Source organism: Aethalodelphis obliquidens, unplaced genomic scaffold (assembly GCF_003676395.1).
Source record: "Aethalodelphis obliquidens isolate GAN/ISIS:26980383/991018 unplaced genomic scaffold, ASM367639v1 scaffold80, whole genome shotgun sequence".
NCBI lineage: Eukaryota > Metazoa > Chordata > Mammalia > Artiodactyla > Delphinidae > Aethalodelphis > Aethalodelphis obliquidens.
The window spans coordinates 7,809,196-7,827,022 of NW_020838024.1; the positions used below are offsets into that span (position 1 = coordinate 7,809,196).

Below are 17,827 nucleotides of genomic sequence, written 5' to 3' on the forward strand. Positions count from 1 at the left end.
GAATACATTATTACAGTCTCTTACTCAAAACCATGAGCCCAGATGTATTTTGATATCAGAATTTTTGAGAATTTAGAAATGGAATGTAGTGCATATATTGTTATTGCATTTCTAACAAGAATCAAATGATTCATCATTTGATGATGAATATTATCCATAGATTGTAAAACCAGGCAACATTACACGTTATTTTAATAACCTATTATAACTTTGATACAAGTGATGCACATAAGGAAAATTCTTGCCAAATCCCACTGCTAAAACTAAATTCAGAATAATAGTTTCATTTTCATATAATTATACCCCATGATCAAGTAAATATGTTTTAGGAATGCAAATGTAGTTCAGTATTAAAATATACAATTGATTCAGTAAGAAAATAAAATTTTTCAGTTAGTCTGTGGCAAAATATTTCTTGATAAAGTCACTGTAAGTTTATAAATAAATATCTTCTTAATGTTATCTTTGGCATGATGGAGAGTATAAAATTCCAGATGACTTTTTAGCTTCTACAATATAGCAATAAGAGTTTCCTCATTAGAGTTAAAAACAAAGTGTGATCAGTGATTGCTCTGCTTTCATTAAACTTTATTTGAACATTTAAGCCGTGGAAGTACTGAGAATAGAAATTAAAATTCTAAGTAAAGGAAAGAAGGGTCAAATATTATTTTCTAAATTTGTAGATGGTATCTTTATAAAATTTAAGATGATAAGTTAGGGGAGAGGAATGCAGTTATTCTTACACCTAGAAGAGTTAACTGCTTTTTACCATAATCAAGAGTTGTTTTTTTTAACACAATCATGACAGTTAAAAAATATATCATATAAACATAATCCATTTATAAAACCAACAAAAGCATAAAACCCCTAGGAATTAACTTAACAATAAGCATGAAGGATATGTAATACTTTTACACCAAATTAATTGATATTTTTAATTGATTTCAAAACTTCATAAGCATATATTTTAAATTATTCCTATTATCATCTTGACATTGTGAAAAATCCAATTCAGTTTGCATAAACAATAATTTATGAGAAACTACACCAAGCTATAATATAAAATATGTAATGATAAGCAGGAACAGGAAAAAATGTTAATTGCAAAGTGAAAAAAACTCAGGGTATATATATATATGTATATACATATATATATAATGATGGCAATTTTCAAAAAACATATGTTTTTATGTTATATTTTATATATGCTTGTGTATATATTACATAGGAACATATTTATATGGTGTTTTGTACGTTTGTGAGTGTATAAATTTAATATTAAATATATGCCACCCAAATTAAAGGCAAAGAAAACATACCAATGTATCAACATACTTGTCTTTGTGAGTTGGGAGTATACATATTTTCAACTTTTTTTCCACTTTTTTGACAAAACATAATTTGTCTACAACAATCAAAATTGCTTATGTAAAATACTTAAAAGTTAATGCACATACAAAGTCATGGGCATAAAAAAATTCCATGCTAAAATATGTTTTATCCTTATTAAATATTATTTTTCCACATGGCTCTAACTTTCATAAAAGCTAATATAAATAAGTAATAATAACCAGTCTTTAATAATCACATTCATAGTGTTTTATTCAGGAAAAGCACATCTATTAGTCATGTTGAAATTAGAAAAAGATTTTCCCTAAGGAAGCTCATAGAAAGCTTCCCCTGTAATTTCATTAATTGCATCTTTGCAAATCTTTACATAAAGTGACAATTTTCATGTGATTTTTTAAAGTAATGTTCCAAATAGTGTGGTATCATCTTCCAATTTAATTCAGCAAAAGCAATTACAAGCTTGGCCAATCTAGCAAGGTCCAAATACATAGTTAACTGATGGTTAAAGTTAATCCAGGGATAGATTTATTAAAAGCATAATTGGTATATAAATACTATTTTATTGTAAATATGCCAATAATGTAGAAGGAGATAAATTAGAAATTGGAATTTTCTTTTTAAACTGATAAACATTTCCCTGAATACCATACCCTTTCCCAGTGGTAACCTGTCTTCAAGGTTTGCTGAGTGTGTCATTCTTGAAATTTTCTATGCATTTATCTAGTTTACTCGCTAAATATATATAACATTTTGTTCAGTTTTTTACACTATATGTTTACCTCTAGCCCTATTTACTGATCTCTTTTGTCAAGAATTGCTATCATATTTTGCAAGTGCTTTTGCATTATCTTTCAAGATGGCCTTGTTGTTTTATTTTTTAATCTGTTAATATGTGGAATTGTATTGATATATGTGTTAATTATCCTCAAATTCTTGGATTAACCCTATTTGGTTATGTTGAATTAATTCTTTAAAACACTGCTGGAATTTATTTTCTAATGTTTCAGCTGGAAACTTTTAATCTGTTTTTGTAAGTGAAATTGGCTTGCACAATGTGTGTGTGGTGTGGTGTGTGTGTGTGTGTGTGTGTGTGTGTGTGTGTGTGTGTTGGTATCTGACTTATTTGGATAGCATGCAAATAATATCCTCATAGAATGAACTGGCAAAGATATTATATTTTCCACATTCTAAAATAGTTTATATGGCATGCAGTTATTTTTTCCCTGAAGATTAGTTAAAAAATATTTCACATATAAATTTTTAAAGAGTGATGATTTTAATAACATTTATCACAGTTACTGTAAACTAGTAAGAAAAAAGGAGGCTTTTGGTCCTGAAATGATTGGCTTTCTGTTTTCTCTTTAATCTTTCTACCCCACACGTATGTGCCATCCTGACCCTTCCTGACAGAAAGATGATAAAAGGAAAAATATAATTTAAAAATATATATCTAGCTTAAGGTACTAGTAAGTGATGGCATTTTAACCTGGGGACTAACTTGTATTTTAAAATAAACAAAAGTTACACTTTTCATCACTTAGATGACTAGTTGTCCAGATCTGCCTTACTGTTCTCTAGCCATCATTGCCTGACAGGTTCTCATTGGCCCAGAGACTGTCTGTATCTGTTTGTACTAAGTAAGTGAAGATAAAAATTTGACATGACTTTTTTTTCAAGAATGCATTCTCGTTTAATGAAAAATATTGGATTGTTGAGTACTCATGGACTAAATCTGAAGGACATTTTGATCAAACCATCCAAACTTCATTACAATCAAGTGGAACGTTTACTTCATTATTTCCTTTCCATAAAATGCACTGTTTTCAAATGCAAAGAAAGTTCAATGCTGCAACATTATGAGCAATTAATAAAGGCCTCATAAATTTCATAGTATCTATCATGACAATAGAGAAATTCCTACAAGTCTTCACATTCTCACTGTTGCCAATAGTGTAATTAAAGAGACAATGGAGCCTTTTTTTAAAAAAAAATGAATTTCATAGTCAAGGACCAAACTGATAGCTTAGCTGATTTTAGCAACCTTTATGTCTTATAAAAGGTCAAAGCACTGTCCTTTTTTCTCCATTGGTTTTATTGAATATTTTATGAAGGTAATTTTAAGCAAGTATCAATATGTATTTCACTCAGTGCATGCCTACAGATGCTGTGAGAGAAAATTCCGCTTCCTCCGTCTTCCAAAGCTGATATTATATTTGAATCTTTGTCAGAAACATCCATTGCCAATGATATATAAGTAATGTTGTGGTATAACTTGATGATACTTGAGTAACATTAATTTTTGCATTTTAAGCAATTTTTGCATTTTAAGAATTTTTGTATTTTAAGCAAAAGTAATATTTCTCACTTGATTTTAACACACTTAGTGTGTTGGTTCCTAGCAGAAAATACGCTTGGGCAAATTTTGAGTTGAAGAATGTACTTTCTTTTAAAAAATACTTAGAAAATAAGACATTTCTTTGAAATTAAAACAGTATGAATTCAGTACTATATGACTAATTTGGAAGCTATGTAGAAAGCATTGGGTGTAGTGGATTTGAAACTTTCAGAGAAATACACAGAATATATTTTACATTGTAATATGCTATGAGCATTTATAGCCCAAAACCCATGATGGAACTGTGGAAACAATGCATTGGCATTAAAACTTTATTTTCAGAGATTATAAAAAAGAAGAAACACTTACTTTCATATTCTTAATAGATAGAATTATGCATTCATCTCATCTACACATGTTATCAAGTAATTAAGATAAGAGGAACAGCAAATACAACTGTTTCATTCAACTGAAAATTATATTCTGAATAGTTTAAACATTATTCTAATTAACCTATGTCTTAATGTCGTGGTAAATATTATCAAATAGTACTGCACAATGTTCTATTTTATAATTGTCAATTAAAGGTTATTCATAAAAAAATGAAAGCAAAATTCAGTGAGGTGGATAGTTAAGACACCAAAACTTCTAAATATAAACATAGAACAATGCTGAAGGACTTGAATTTTACTTAAATTGAGTAGAATTGCTGTTAGTATGAAACCAGTAATAACTGGTTATTAACCTTGAAGACTGGGTGAACAGAATTGACTATACAGGGCCTTTTGCTACTGAGCTGCAAAGTGTTACCAATTACCCTTCTGCTTCTTAGTGAAATGTAAAGTATAGATTTTATTTCTAAATTCTGATATGGTTTGGGATTTAGTTACCTTGGAGACTGCTTCTCTACCCTTGCCAGAAAAAGGATCATTTGAGGGTTCCCATTGTTTCCAGCTTAGAACAATTGAGAAATTACAGCATTTCTTTTGAAAGATACTCATAGTTTAAAATTTCCACTTAAAATGCATCAGCAGTATAAATTCCATATCATCAGTAACTGTGTACCACTGTTCATGTAATAGCCTACATCATTGAATGCATATTTGTGACTGGCACTGTCCTAAGGCTCTACATAGATAATCTCACTTAATTTCACAAGAGAATACTGGATTTGTTCATTAGTGCTAACGTTGTTTTGGTGGAGCCTTTAGGATTTTCTATATACAAGATCATATCATCAGCAAACAGAGATAACTACACACACACATACACGCAAATTCTATTGGTTGTGTTTCTTTGAGATCCCTGATTTATACATATGTCTTCTTTCTATTTTAACAGTTTTTATCTGTGCTGTAAATTTTTGATTGATTGCATGGGATGTGATTCTATTTATTATTTTATCCCCTTGAAAGAAAAGAATGTGGTTTGCTTTTAAAGCCTAACACAAAGATTACAATTCTGGGCTTGATTTTGAAGGAAACACATCCAGGGTGATGAATATGAAAAAAAAGGAATAAACGGAAAATGAGGCTAGAAAAGATACATAGCAGAAACACCAAATTATTTAGTAGATGTTTGTTGCACTAGGCACATGAGACTAACTTATCTTAGAATTATTCATGGAAGAGAGAATTAAGGGAGAAGTGATATGCTTAGCTTTCTTTCTCTTATTACTGTTTCATCAATATTAATTACAAAGGGATGCAACAACCCCAGACTTTATGGTTGCAATATATGTCTAATCAGGAAGCCATATTTGCTGCCCTATAGTGTAGTATTTTGTCCAAGAATGGATTTGAGATCCCATGAAAATGCAACCTCAAAGAAAAGAACAAAGAAGACATTCAGAGGAATTGAAGAAGTAACAGAGACACACATAACCTTGCCCAATTCAGTCCACTCATTGTGCCACTTAAATATTTTATGACTTCCCATTTTATCTTAGTTCTATATTCTCCATTTTTCCCTCATGTTAATAAATCATCCCTACTTTATAAATCCAGGAGAAGTACGAGTCTAATTAGTCAGTCTCCTCCAAAATACCAGCTAATTATTGGGTTGGCCAAGCAGTTCATTCATTTTTTTCCATAAGAGGGCTCTAGTAGTGCTTAGTTGTTTTTAACTTCATTCGAAACAATTTTCTTAGATTGTATTGTGACAGCTGTCATATCAGTGCATTTTTAAAAACTTATCAAAATTGGTGAATTTTTGTGTAGCCATTTTAATATTGAAGATGGAAGAATAAAAGCAACATTTTTGGCATATTATACTTTATTATTTCAAGAAGGGTAAAAACACAACTGAAACGCAAAAAAAGATTCATGCAGTATATGGAGAAGGTGCTGTGACTGATCAAAAGTGTCAAAAGTGGTTTGCGAAGTTTCATGATGGAGATTTCTCACTGGACAATGCTCCACGGTTGGTAGACCAGTTGAAGTTGGTAGCGATCAAATGGAGACATTAATTGAGAACAATCAACGTTATACCACGTGGGAGATAGCAGACATACTCAAAATATCCAAATCAAGCGTTGAAAATCATTTGCACCAGATTGCTTATGTTAATCACTTTGATGTTTGGGTTCCACATAAGTTAAGCAAAAAAAAACTTCTTGACCATATTTCCGCATGCGATTATTGAAACATAACAAAAAGTTCCGTTTTTAAAACAAATTGTGATGGGTGATGAAAAGTGGATACTGTACAATAATGTGGAACAGAGGAGATCGTGGGGCAAGTGAAATGAACCACCACCAACCACACCAAAGGCTGGTCTTCATCCAAAGAAGGTGATGTTGCATATATGGTGAGATTGGAAGGGAGTCCTCTATTATGAGCTCCTTCTGGAAAACTAAATGATTCATTCCAACAAGTACTGCTCCCAATTAGACCAACTGAAAGCGGCACTCGATGAAAAGCACCAGGAATTAGTCAACAGAAAACACATAATCTTCCATCGGGATAATGCCAGACCACATGTTTCTTTGATGACCAGGCAAAAACTGTCACAGCTTGGCTGGGAAGTTCTGATTCATCAGCTATATTCACCAGATACTGCACCTTTGGATTTCCATTTATTTTGGTTTTAACAAAATTCTCTTAATGGAATACTGTAAAAGGCACTTGGAATAGTTCTTTGCTCAAAAAATAAAAAGTTTTGGGAAGATGGAATTATGAAGTTGCCTGAAAAATGGCAGAACGTAGTGGAACAAAAGAGTGAATATGTTGTTCAATAAAGTTCTTGGTGAAAATGAAGAATGTGTCTTTTATTATCACTTAAAAACCAAAGAAACTTCTTGGCCAACCCAATATCATTGCTTAGAAGTAAAAGAGGCTCATCATTAGCTATCACTTTGGCTAGTCTGGCTTATTTGTTTAGAAGAGGGACCAAGGTTGCCATTCCCAAGGAGTCTGATCTGTTAAATGCTATGTCCTTATTAGACAGTTGTTTTAGTTGTACCTTGATAGTCATTACCATACATGACACTATGTTTCATGTCATATTATAGTTATATAATATATAATTATAATTATAGTCATATGTTTTGGATTGATTTTCCTAGCCAATATAATAATTCCTATTTGGCCTATAAGACTAGTGACATGAAATTAAAGTCCCTAATTGGTAATACAATTTCCAATTTAGTAGAAGATCCTGTTGTATTCCTCTAGCAGAAATGTTTCCCATTTCTGATTTGAAGGAACCAGAAATTCTAACCCAGAAGAATATAATACTGGGGGGACAGAATCAAATTTTATAAATGAATCTCTGGGTATTATTTTAAGGGAGATAATTTCTACTCTTCACACATTCCCTTGGCTCCCAGAGGTGTGTATTATAGCTTTAGCAAGCAATTTTATACATTGGATTTTGGTTCAAGGTGTATACCAGGTCAAAGAGGACAGTGCCAGAGCCTGTGCCTTGGATGAGGTTTCACCACTGTGTTCCAATATTCTATCAGGCTGTTTCCAAGAGATAGGGTTCAATGCTATGCATTGGTTCCAGGCAATATTTGTATGATACCACGTTGATACAATGGGTGTTTGAAGGCCACAGACTCTGATGCTGGTATGCATACTGTGAACAGGGAGGGTAAACCCTCATCTGGAGTATATGTCAAGCCCAGTAAAGACAAATTACTGCTTCCTCCACATTGGAAATAGTCCAATATAAATGACAGCCTTCAGGTGGCCAAAATAACAGTGCTATTTTGAGGCCCAATATCTGTCTCTGCTATCATTTTAAACATTCAGCAATGGCAGTAACTGAATCAGCCTCACTGAGAGAAATTCCATGTTATTGGACATATGACTATATTCCATCTCTGCCACCATGATCCCTCTGTTCATGGGATTTGGGGACGCTCAATAGAGGAGTTGTCTGACATGCAGAATATGGGTGATCCTGACACATGATACTGTAGAAGATGGTGATTTCTGGCAGGTATTATTGTGACATGAAAAATCCTCATAGTTCATGTCCCTCCCATAGGTCCATCATGTATTTCTTCCCTGAAACTTGTTTTTAGTGATCCTGTCTTGTTTAGTTCAGGTCCTGATGAAATGACCCTGAAATTATCCACAGTCCAGAAATTCATGTATGTAAAAACCCCAGACTACCTCTAATCCACAGGAAGTGGATAGAAAGGTATACTCCTCACTGCTCTCCTCACTGTGAAGATTTTCCTTCACTATTATATCTTTGAGGCATCCTTAAATGTGGCTCTTATGTGTCTCCACTATTCATCTGACTACTGCCAATATATTGTGGAAACCCATCTGTGAATCAGTCCCAAGTCCCTTCTTTTTTATCAGTTGGCTGTAGGAAGGTTTTCATAAAGCCACAGATTTGGATTAAGGATGAGCAACAATACGGCAGAGGTAGTTGTCATGGGACCCTGTTCATGTAATTTACTTGTGCTTTCGACCTGATTAAGTCTGGTTTAACTAAAGGATGGCTGCAGGACACACATGACTTATTAACATGGTTGATGAGATCAAACATAGCTCATGGTGAGCATAAAAGTGTCAATTAATTTGTGGTCCTGGTTAGGAAGTCTTTCACTTCTAGGACGTGGTAGCATCCCAGGTGCTATAAACAAATAAGGAGTAGTTCTATGACAAAGAATGCATATTCTTTCCCCCAAACCTTAGAAATTATTGCTACTCTCATATTAGGGCTTGATATATATCATCTAGCATCCTTACTTTTCTTGGTATATCACTGAATATGCTACAGTGTACAACACAAGAAAAAGTTTACCATAGCCTGGAAATGTGGCTTTTTTCCCTCTGGAACTTACTTTAATTTAGCAAACTTTCAGGTAACCCAGTGAATAGGTTGGAAAAGTTTTCCAAGTGTAGTCAGTGTTTTTCAAAATCTAGAGTTGTCAACCAAGACCTGGGTCTTTTACTTAGTGGTTGGAGGTACAAGGATAAAGATCTTATCCATGTAAAAGGATAGTGAATATATAATGAGAATATATATGTATCTTACATGGCATCTAGGGAACTTGACACTTCCAGCTCAACAGATCAATTTAACTTGATGTAATCAATATAGCAAATTACTGGTATCTTCTATGGATTATTGAGATCATAAATGCCCTATATACAGTATTATGTAGAAAGTAAGAGAGTTGATGTAATACTTATATAAAACCATGAAGGTGGAACTATCATCCTTGGTCCTTACCATATAAACACACACACACTTAATGGAGATTGAAAATTTACTTATTTATTATTTTCCAAACCAATAGATGCACACCTAAATCTCCAATGGTAATGTCTATGATAGCTTTTCTAGTCAGGGTATCACATGTAGACATAGCAGTTTCAATTCAAAATCAGGCTGCCACCTGTTAAATATACAGGAGTCCATGTTTATGTGCCACGATCCATCACCGTTGCGCTAAAGCCATGTAAGCAAATTAAATGGCGATATCCAGGAATCACAACTACTACATTTCTCATATCTTTGACAGTAATACACATCTCTTCAATAATTCCAGAAATGCAGTATTGCTGTTGATTTCATGCTTGTTGGAATGGGAGACAAGTTCAGTTCAGTTTCATTTGGCTTTCCTACACAAATTTGAAAAGCAAGACAAGGGGTGTTCGATCACTAACTGTGTTTTTTCCACTTATATATCAGGAACGGGATAAATATCCACAAATTTCATTATGAACCAGTAAGCACACTGTGAGTTGGGCTTGGGTCAGAACTCAGCTTATCACCTGACCTCCATATCTCTCATGCTAACAACTTGAGAGGGTATCATTTCTGTTTAATAGATGTTATTGATACCTCAGACCACTTATCTAGATGTTTTTGAAGTGTCTGAATGTTACCCCAGGTCAGTGTCAGATTCAATAATTCTGTTGCTGATTCAAGACTCTTATAAGATACACATATGCATGTGCACATGCACACACACACACACACACACACACATCCATTCATTCATCTATCTGTCATCTACCTATCTATATCTATAAATATTTTTTGACATAGCATTAAGTGAAAGAAGTGTGAGAACATTTCCCAGTTTGTGGATTTTCAATTTTCCCTTGTGAAGATTGAGTTTCTATATTTATAGAAGCTTGAGAAGCTGGAGTTACTAGGTCTTCTTAATGATTCATACATTTTATCATAGTAAATATCTTTTAATCCTTGATAGTATTTTTGACTTCTTTTTCTGATATTATTATAACTAAATCCATTTCTTTTTGATCAGGATTCTCCCCTTAGATTCTTTCTGTCACTTATACTTCAGGCTTTCTATGTCCTGTTAAATTGGGTATGTCATAAATAAATGATAATAATTGTCTAGCTAAATTGAATCTTACATTTAATGTATTTATCGTGATTTTAATTTTAACATTTTTCTTTCTCAAGAACTGCATTGGATATTTTGCAAGTAGATATAGACTTTTTCTTGATTTTGTCTTTATTTTATAAAATAATTTTATATAATTTCTTTACATTTAGAACTGATTTTTCAAAAATCACTGGATTTATTGAAGGGTATGGTATGTCTATCAGTTCCTCTTTTTTTTAGCTGACTTTTATTTATGTTTGACTTCATTTCATCTATAGTTCATCTTTGATATTGAGGTCGTTTTATTTTTTTTTTCAATTTAGTTTGTTGAAATTCTGGGAGCTTAAGTACAGAATAATTTCATCTAAAATAGGTTTAAATGTGCTTCTTCTGGGTTCCAAGGAACACTATTAACCTGGGAAACTATCTTGAACTTAGCTTCAATTTATCAATATATGATTTTTATGATTAGAGATCTACTTCTAATTTGAACTTCAGATCCAAGTGAGATCTGTAATTGCAAACATGCGGGGTATATTATTATTAACCCCCAGCCACAGCATAAAAATATGATTTCTTACAGCCTTCCATTAGTGATAGGCACATTTTTGTACCCTCCTGTTTTAACCCCAGTGAGACTCTGCACGTAATATACAGGTGTAAGATTCATCGCCAGCTTAGCAAAAGTCCATGATTTAGTCAGTTTTTCCTAAACTGATATTGAATTTGCCTCTAAGACAGTCTCAGATTTCTTTGACTAAAATCACTTCTCTGATTACAAGTCATCTTTTGTTGTTTTTATTGTTTTGTGTTTTATTTCTTTGGTGGGAGAACTAATTGCCTGCCTTATCTTCTTACAATCTCAGCAATGTATTAACTTTTATGTTATTTTATCCTCTCTCTAGTAATACTGTGGACTGGTATTCTTTTTAAAGCCTACACTAATACACTTATTTATATATTTTGTAAAAGGTATGTTTATATTCTTAATATTTTTTTTTTCTTTTTAGCACCTTGGTAAAATCTACCATGTACAGACAGACATAAGGAAGACCAGGAGTTTATTCATCATCAGAAACTCATCCTATTAGAAACACCATGTATTGGATAATGGGATAACATCTAATTGATCCAATCAGATTCTGTAGCAGATAGAATTCCCTTGGAAACAGACTCTAAGAATCTGAGATTTGTATGTAGTAGAGCTATTAATGTGTGTTCTTGGGAACAATATCTGTTAATAATATAGTAAAACAATGCAGGAAGAAATACAACATAGTTCTCCAAAGAAAATACATCTAAATTTAGTTGAATTTCCCTACTGTCTTGTAATCATGAAAAACTATATATGGAGTCCCTATGATTACTGTACTTACCTATGGGGTAGTACTGCTCTTATATTTCCATCAGTTCTATCAATCTTCATGTCCTAAGCCTTAATACATTTTTTTATCAAGAAATCCAGTAATTTCCTAGCGTCCTTACAGTAGATATGGTTGTTTGCTTAAGCCATAGCATTGCTTCCTTTTACTTACAACTCTGATTTTGATTAGATATCAACCTTCCCACAGGTAGCTTGGATATCCATAGGCTGTGGATGACACATTGGAAACCAATAATGTGCCATTCGTCAAACATTCAGGTTAAGCTGTCATTCTACTTGTCAGTGATCTTTTTTTTTTTTTTTTTTTCAGGAATAGAAATGCAGTGAAATTCAGATCACAGAGAATCATAAAGAAATTTGCTTTTGGAAAAATCATTTCTCTGTAATTAGCAATGATTTCCAGAAACATTTCTTCTTCTATCACTGATGTGAAGGAAAATGCAGGTAATCATGATCATTCTTGGCAGTAATTCTACAAGTATGTACAGAACCAATTTTAGGGTGGCATCAATACTGTGGCCAGGAGAGCTGAGAGATAGTAAAACTTGAGCCTTTATAATACTAATGAGCTCCTAAATTGATAAATTCTGAAGATTGTCTTTCTCCTAGACTTCTTCTGTATCAGCCTATTCATAGCAATCATATTTAAGCTGTTTGAATCAGAGTTCCTTGAGTCAGCATCATAAATGAATAAAATATTTGTGTTAGAAATGGAAATCTGAAAGTAACATTCTAAAATATGGAATTGAGTAAAATTGATACAAGGCAATAAGGATAATATTTTTCTGTCACAGGAATCTTAAAATACTAGTTATTCTACAGAAAAGTTCTGTTTAACTATTGCCTATTGTATATTGAGATGTATCAACTTTTGATGATGGCTGAGTCATCATGAATCCTAGTAGGAAATATTTATGAGATTGAACTAGGTTGAATCTTTTCTTTGGCATTACATAACACCTTAAAATATGAGAAAACTTTTGTCTGCAAGTGACTCATATGAAATCTGAGTGAGAAAAATATGTCTCTGCTAAGAGAGGTCATCTTCACTTACGGATTATAATCAAAACAATTGGAAGTTTAGTAATCAGGGGCCTGGATGATTTAGAAAAGCTAAGGCTTGTAAGAACGGTACTCTAAACGTTTGGGAATTTGAGAGAAAATAAGATTAGAACAAAACACTTGTCCCCCCAAACCTCTTCCAAGCACCTCCTGTAAAGCATTGTGTGACTGATGAAGGGCACAGTCTGATTATTGTGAAGATACAGCTGTCTAAAGCAGCGATATTCATGCCAGAGGCAGTTGGTTAAATCACCTGGTAACTGAGACCAAGAGGAAAGGAAAGTGTTACATTAAGGTCTCATGGCACAGACAGAGCACAGAGCTTGTTATCATAAACCAGAAACTTCCAGATTCATAGGCCCAAATAATTGCTGATTGTGTATTAGTAGTCATGCAGTTAATTGAAAACAAGTAGACTGTATAACTAGTTTTAAAAGAAATGTATACCAAAGTGACGCCAAGCCTGGTTAGAGTATATGATTGCTAAACCTTCTAAAGTAAACACTAGTCCCAAGAATTTTCACCTACAGAAAGTACGTTGCTAAAGTGGTGCAGACCCAGAAAAGAAATTTTACACTGTCCACTCTAAGGTCACAGAGACAACAGACATGGCTATACTCTGAGAGAGGAGAATAAAAGCTCTCTGATTCACAAGCTATGAAAATCACTTCACTGACAGAACAGGAAGTTTTTGTATCCCTGTCCAACAAGTAAAGTATATTATAGACAACTGCATATTTTCCCATTGTCCACCTTTACAAAAGGGAGTTTTTTATTGTAATTATCATGCTTTTTTACCACTTTGTGTACAGTTAAGGAAGATAAATCACTTTATCACTGGACCATTGGGAGCCATGTCAGAGGACTGGACGCTACCCAGAGATCTTGTACTTCAGAATAAATGCAGTAATTGACTTTGGATTTTCTCCCTTTGGGAAGGAATTAAGACATATTTCAAGTGGGCATGAATTTTTTTTTAATGTATTGTAGAATGTGTGGAATGAAAATATGTATGTGGAATAAGTTCTTGGATAGCCAAAGAGCTTGTAATATTGGATTTTAACTGTTCCTTATCCATTTATATTCCATATGCCCCCTTCATTTCCCTACTAGAAACTGAATTCATTTTCCCCAAATATCCAGTTCATCCCATGAAGCTTATATAAGTTAGTAGAGACTGAGTGGGCTCTGTTTAGTCTGAACCAATCACAATATTTATCTTTACACCTCTCAGTGATTGGTTGGAAAATAGACATGGAATTTACTGAGAATTAAAAGAATTGGGAAGTCAGCTAAGGGCTTCTGGGAAAGTTCTTCTTTGCTCTTCAGTCAGAAACAGGAATAAGCCTCTAAAACTGATTGCTACTGGCAGTCACCTTGTAACCCTGAGGGCAACCAGTCTTAGCATAAAGCCAAGCTGAGGACAAAAGAGATAAAAGACAGATAAAACCAATGACTCTGATGACCTCATTAAGTCATGTATTCAGTGAGCTTAGAAATCTGCTCCAACTTCCAGTTTTATGAGACAATAGATGATCTCATTGTTTTAGCAAGTTTATAAAAAATTCCTATTAAATAATCCAAAAGCATTCTAAATAATATAATATTCCCCATCTATTCCTTCTGGAAAACCTAGAGGGTGCTTGTGAAGAGATTCTATATAGGACAGTTTTCCAGGGGTAGCCACAGTAATTCCATACATCAAGCATCTCTGTGGCCTAGTTTTACAGAAAACTAAGTGCTTTTTACTCCATCTGTCCTCTTTTATGATAACCCCCTGTAAGACAGAATGGTCTATATATGTCTGTACTCCATTTCTGGACTATTCAGGTACTTAGCCATGTGACTTCAGGTTTCCTTGAAGAGCAAAAAATTACACTGGGTATTTATTTCAGTGTCTGGACAGCTCATGATAAGAATATTCTATTTCATTTTAGTTTTGTCAATAGGGAGGGTTGTGTGCCTAGAGGAAAATGATAACCAAAACAGTATAATGTTTTCTCATGCTTGAGAATACTAATGCTGTTAAATATTTCTTCTGAAACACTATGTGTAATGAATGACTGGAATTCAATCCTAGGTGTAAACTTTAATTTACTCCATCTTTCCCCAATTTTTATACTTACATATTTTATTGTCCTTTGCTTTTGTAAGTAATGCCTCTATAAGTATTTTTATACAAAATCAGTATTATTCAATAGAAGTATTTTTGAATTCCTATCTTGAGCAAGATGCTTATGTATTTCAAATTTAGTACTAGGTGTTCATTAGGAAATTTGATTCTTGTTATCATGGAGCTTACAAAGTACTGAGGAGAGAGATGTGAAATAAAAATCTCACAATAACATATTTTTCCGTGATGAATACTATCCAAAAAATGTATAGTATTTTATGAGACTAAGGGTGAAAGAACAAACGTGTTTTCCATTAAGAAAAAATCTGAGAGAGACCTTCAAGATTGCAGAGGAGTAACACGTGAAGATCACCTTCCTCCCCACAAATACATCAAAAGTACTTCTACATGTGGAACAACTCCTAAGAACACCTACTGAACGCTGGCAGAAGACCTCAGACTTCCCAAAAGGCAAGAAAATCCCCATGTACCTGGGGAGGGCAAAGAAAAAACAGAGACAAAAGAATAGGAACGGGACCTGCACCTCTGGGAGGGAGCTGTGAAGGAGCAAAAGTTTCCACACACTAGGAAGCCATCTCACTGACGGAGACGGGGGTGGGGTGTGTGTGTGGGGGAAGCTTCAGAGCCACGGAGGAGAGCGCAGCAATGGGTGCAGAGAGCAAAGCGGAGAGATTCCTGCAAAGAGGCTCAGTGCTGACCAGCACTCACCAGCCTGAGACGCTTTGCTCACCCGCCGGGGGGCTGGGGACTGGGAGCTGAGGATCAGGCTTCCGAGGTCAGATCCCAGGGAGAGGACTGGGGTTGGCAGCGTGAAGACAGCATGAAGGGGTTGGTGCACCACAGCTAGCCGGGAGGGAGTCCAGGAAAAAGTCTGGACCTGCCTAAGAGGCCAGAAACCGTTGTTTCGGGATGCACAAGGAGAGGCGCTTCCTGCTCTGTGTGCCCACAGACGGCAGAGCACAGCCTAAGCAAGCTCCAGAGATGGGCATGAGCTGCAGCTATCATCTCAGACCCCAGAGTCAGGCACGGACCACTAATGCTGCCGCCGCTGCCACCAAAAATCCTGTGTGCAAGCACAGGACACTACCACACTCCCTCAGGAGACTGTGTAGCCCGCCACTGCCAGTGTCCCATGATCCAGGGACAACTTCTCCAGGAGAACACAAGGCATGCCTCAGGCTGTTGCAATGTCACGTAAGCTTCTCCCCCTGCAGGTTCACCCCGCATTCCAATTATGACTATCATACCTTTCCTCCTCTCCGACCTGAGTGATCAAGAGAGCCCTAATAAGCTGCTACTTTAATCCTTTCCTGTCTGGGCGGGGAACAGATGCCTGAGGGTGGCCTACACACAGAGGCAGGGCCAAAACCAAAGCTGAACCCCAGAAGCTATGCGAGCAGAGGTTAGAAAGGGAAATTTCTCCATGCATCCTCAGGAGCAGCGGATTAAATCCCTGCAATCGACCTGATAAACCCTGCATCTGTGGAATACCTGAATAGACAATGAATGTTGCCAAAATTGAGGTGGTGGACTTTGGGAGCAACTGTAGATTTGGGGTTTGCTTTCTGCATCTGATTTGTTTTTGGTTTTATGTTTAACTTAGTTTAATTTTTAGTGTTTGTTTTCATTGGTGGATTTGTTTATGGGTTTGGTTGCTCTCTCTTTTGTTTTTTTTTTAATGAGTGTGTGTGTGTGTGTGTGTGTGTGTGTGTGTGTGTATGTTTCTTTGTGTGATTTTGTCTGTTTAGGTTTACTTTTACCCAGGGTTCTGTCTGTTCACTTTTCTGTTACTTTTGTTTTTTTGTTTGCTTGTTTGTCTTCTCTTTTAATGAGTGTGTGTGTCTGTATGTTTCTTTGATTTTATCTGTTTAGTTTTGCTTTTACCATTCGTTTTGGGGTTCTATCTGTTTGTTTGGTTTTTTTCTTCCTTTTCTTTCAAGGCATGCGGATGGCAGGGTCTTGGTGATACAGCCAGGTGTTGGGCCTGGGCTTCTGAGGAGGGACAGCCGAATCCAGGACATTGGAAAACGAGAGACCTCCCAGCCCCATGTAGTATTAATTGACGAGAGCTCTCCCAGAGATCTCCATCTCAACACTAAGACCTAACTCCACCCAATGGCCAGCAAGCTCCAGTGCTGGATGCCCCATGCCAAACAACTAGCAAGACAGGAACACAACCCCACTCATTAACAGAGAGGCTGCCTAAAGTCATACTAAGTTCATTGACACCACAAAACACACCACTGGACGGAGCCCTGCCCACCAGAAGGACAAGATCCAGCCCCATCCACCAAAACACAGGCTCCAGTCCCCTCCACCAGGAAGCCTACACAGCCACTGAACCACCCTCACCCACTGGAGATAAACACAAAAATAGCAGGAATGACGAACCTGCAGCCTGCGCAAAGGAGACCCCAAACAGAGTAACTTAAACAAAACGAGAAGACAGAGAAATATGTAGCAGATGAAGAAGCAAGGTAAAAACCCACCAGACCAAACAAATGAAAGGGAAATAGGCAGTCTACCTGAAAAAGTATTCAAAGTAATGATAGTAAAGATCCAAAATCTCGGAAATAGAATGGAGAAAATACAAGAAACGTTTAACAAGGACCTAGAAGAACTAAAGAGCAAACAAACGATGAGGAACAACAAAAGAAATGAAATTTAAAATTCTCTACAAGGAATCAATAGCAGAATAACTGAGGCAGAGGAATGGATAAGTGACCTGGAACATAG

The 17,827-nt window shown here is 35.2% G+C and overlaps 1 long non-coding RNA gene across 1 annotated transcript; it reads left to right on the forward strand.

The window, feature by feature from the left end:
* The first annotated feature begins 16,806 nt into the window (after positions 1 to 16,806).
* LOC113612674 (uncharacterized) lies at positions 16,807 to 17,187 on the forward strand. The gene is made up of 2 exons (XR_003429929.1): positions 16,807 to 16,839; positions 16,964 to 17,187. It is a non-coding gene; the product is annotated as an uncharacterized LOC113612674 (long non-coding RNA).
* Positions 17,188 to 17,827: the final 640 nt, after the last annotated feature.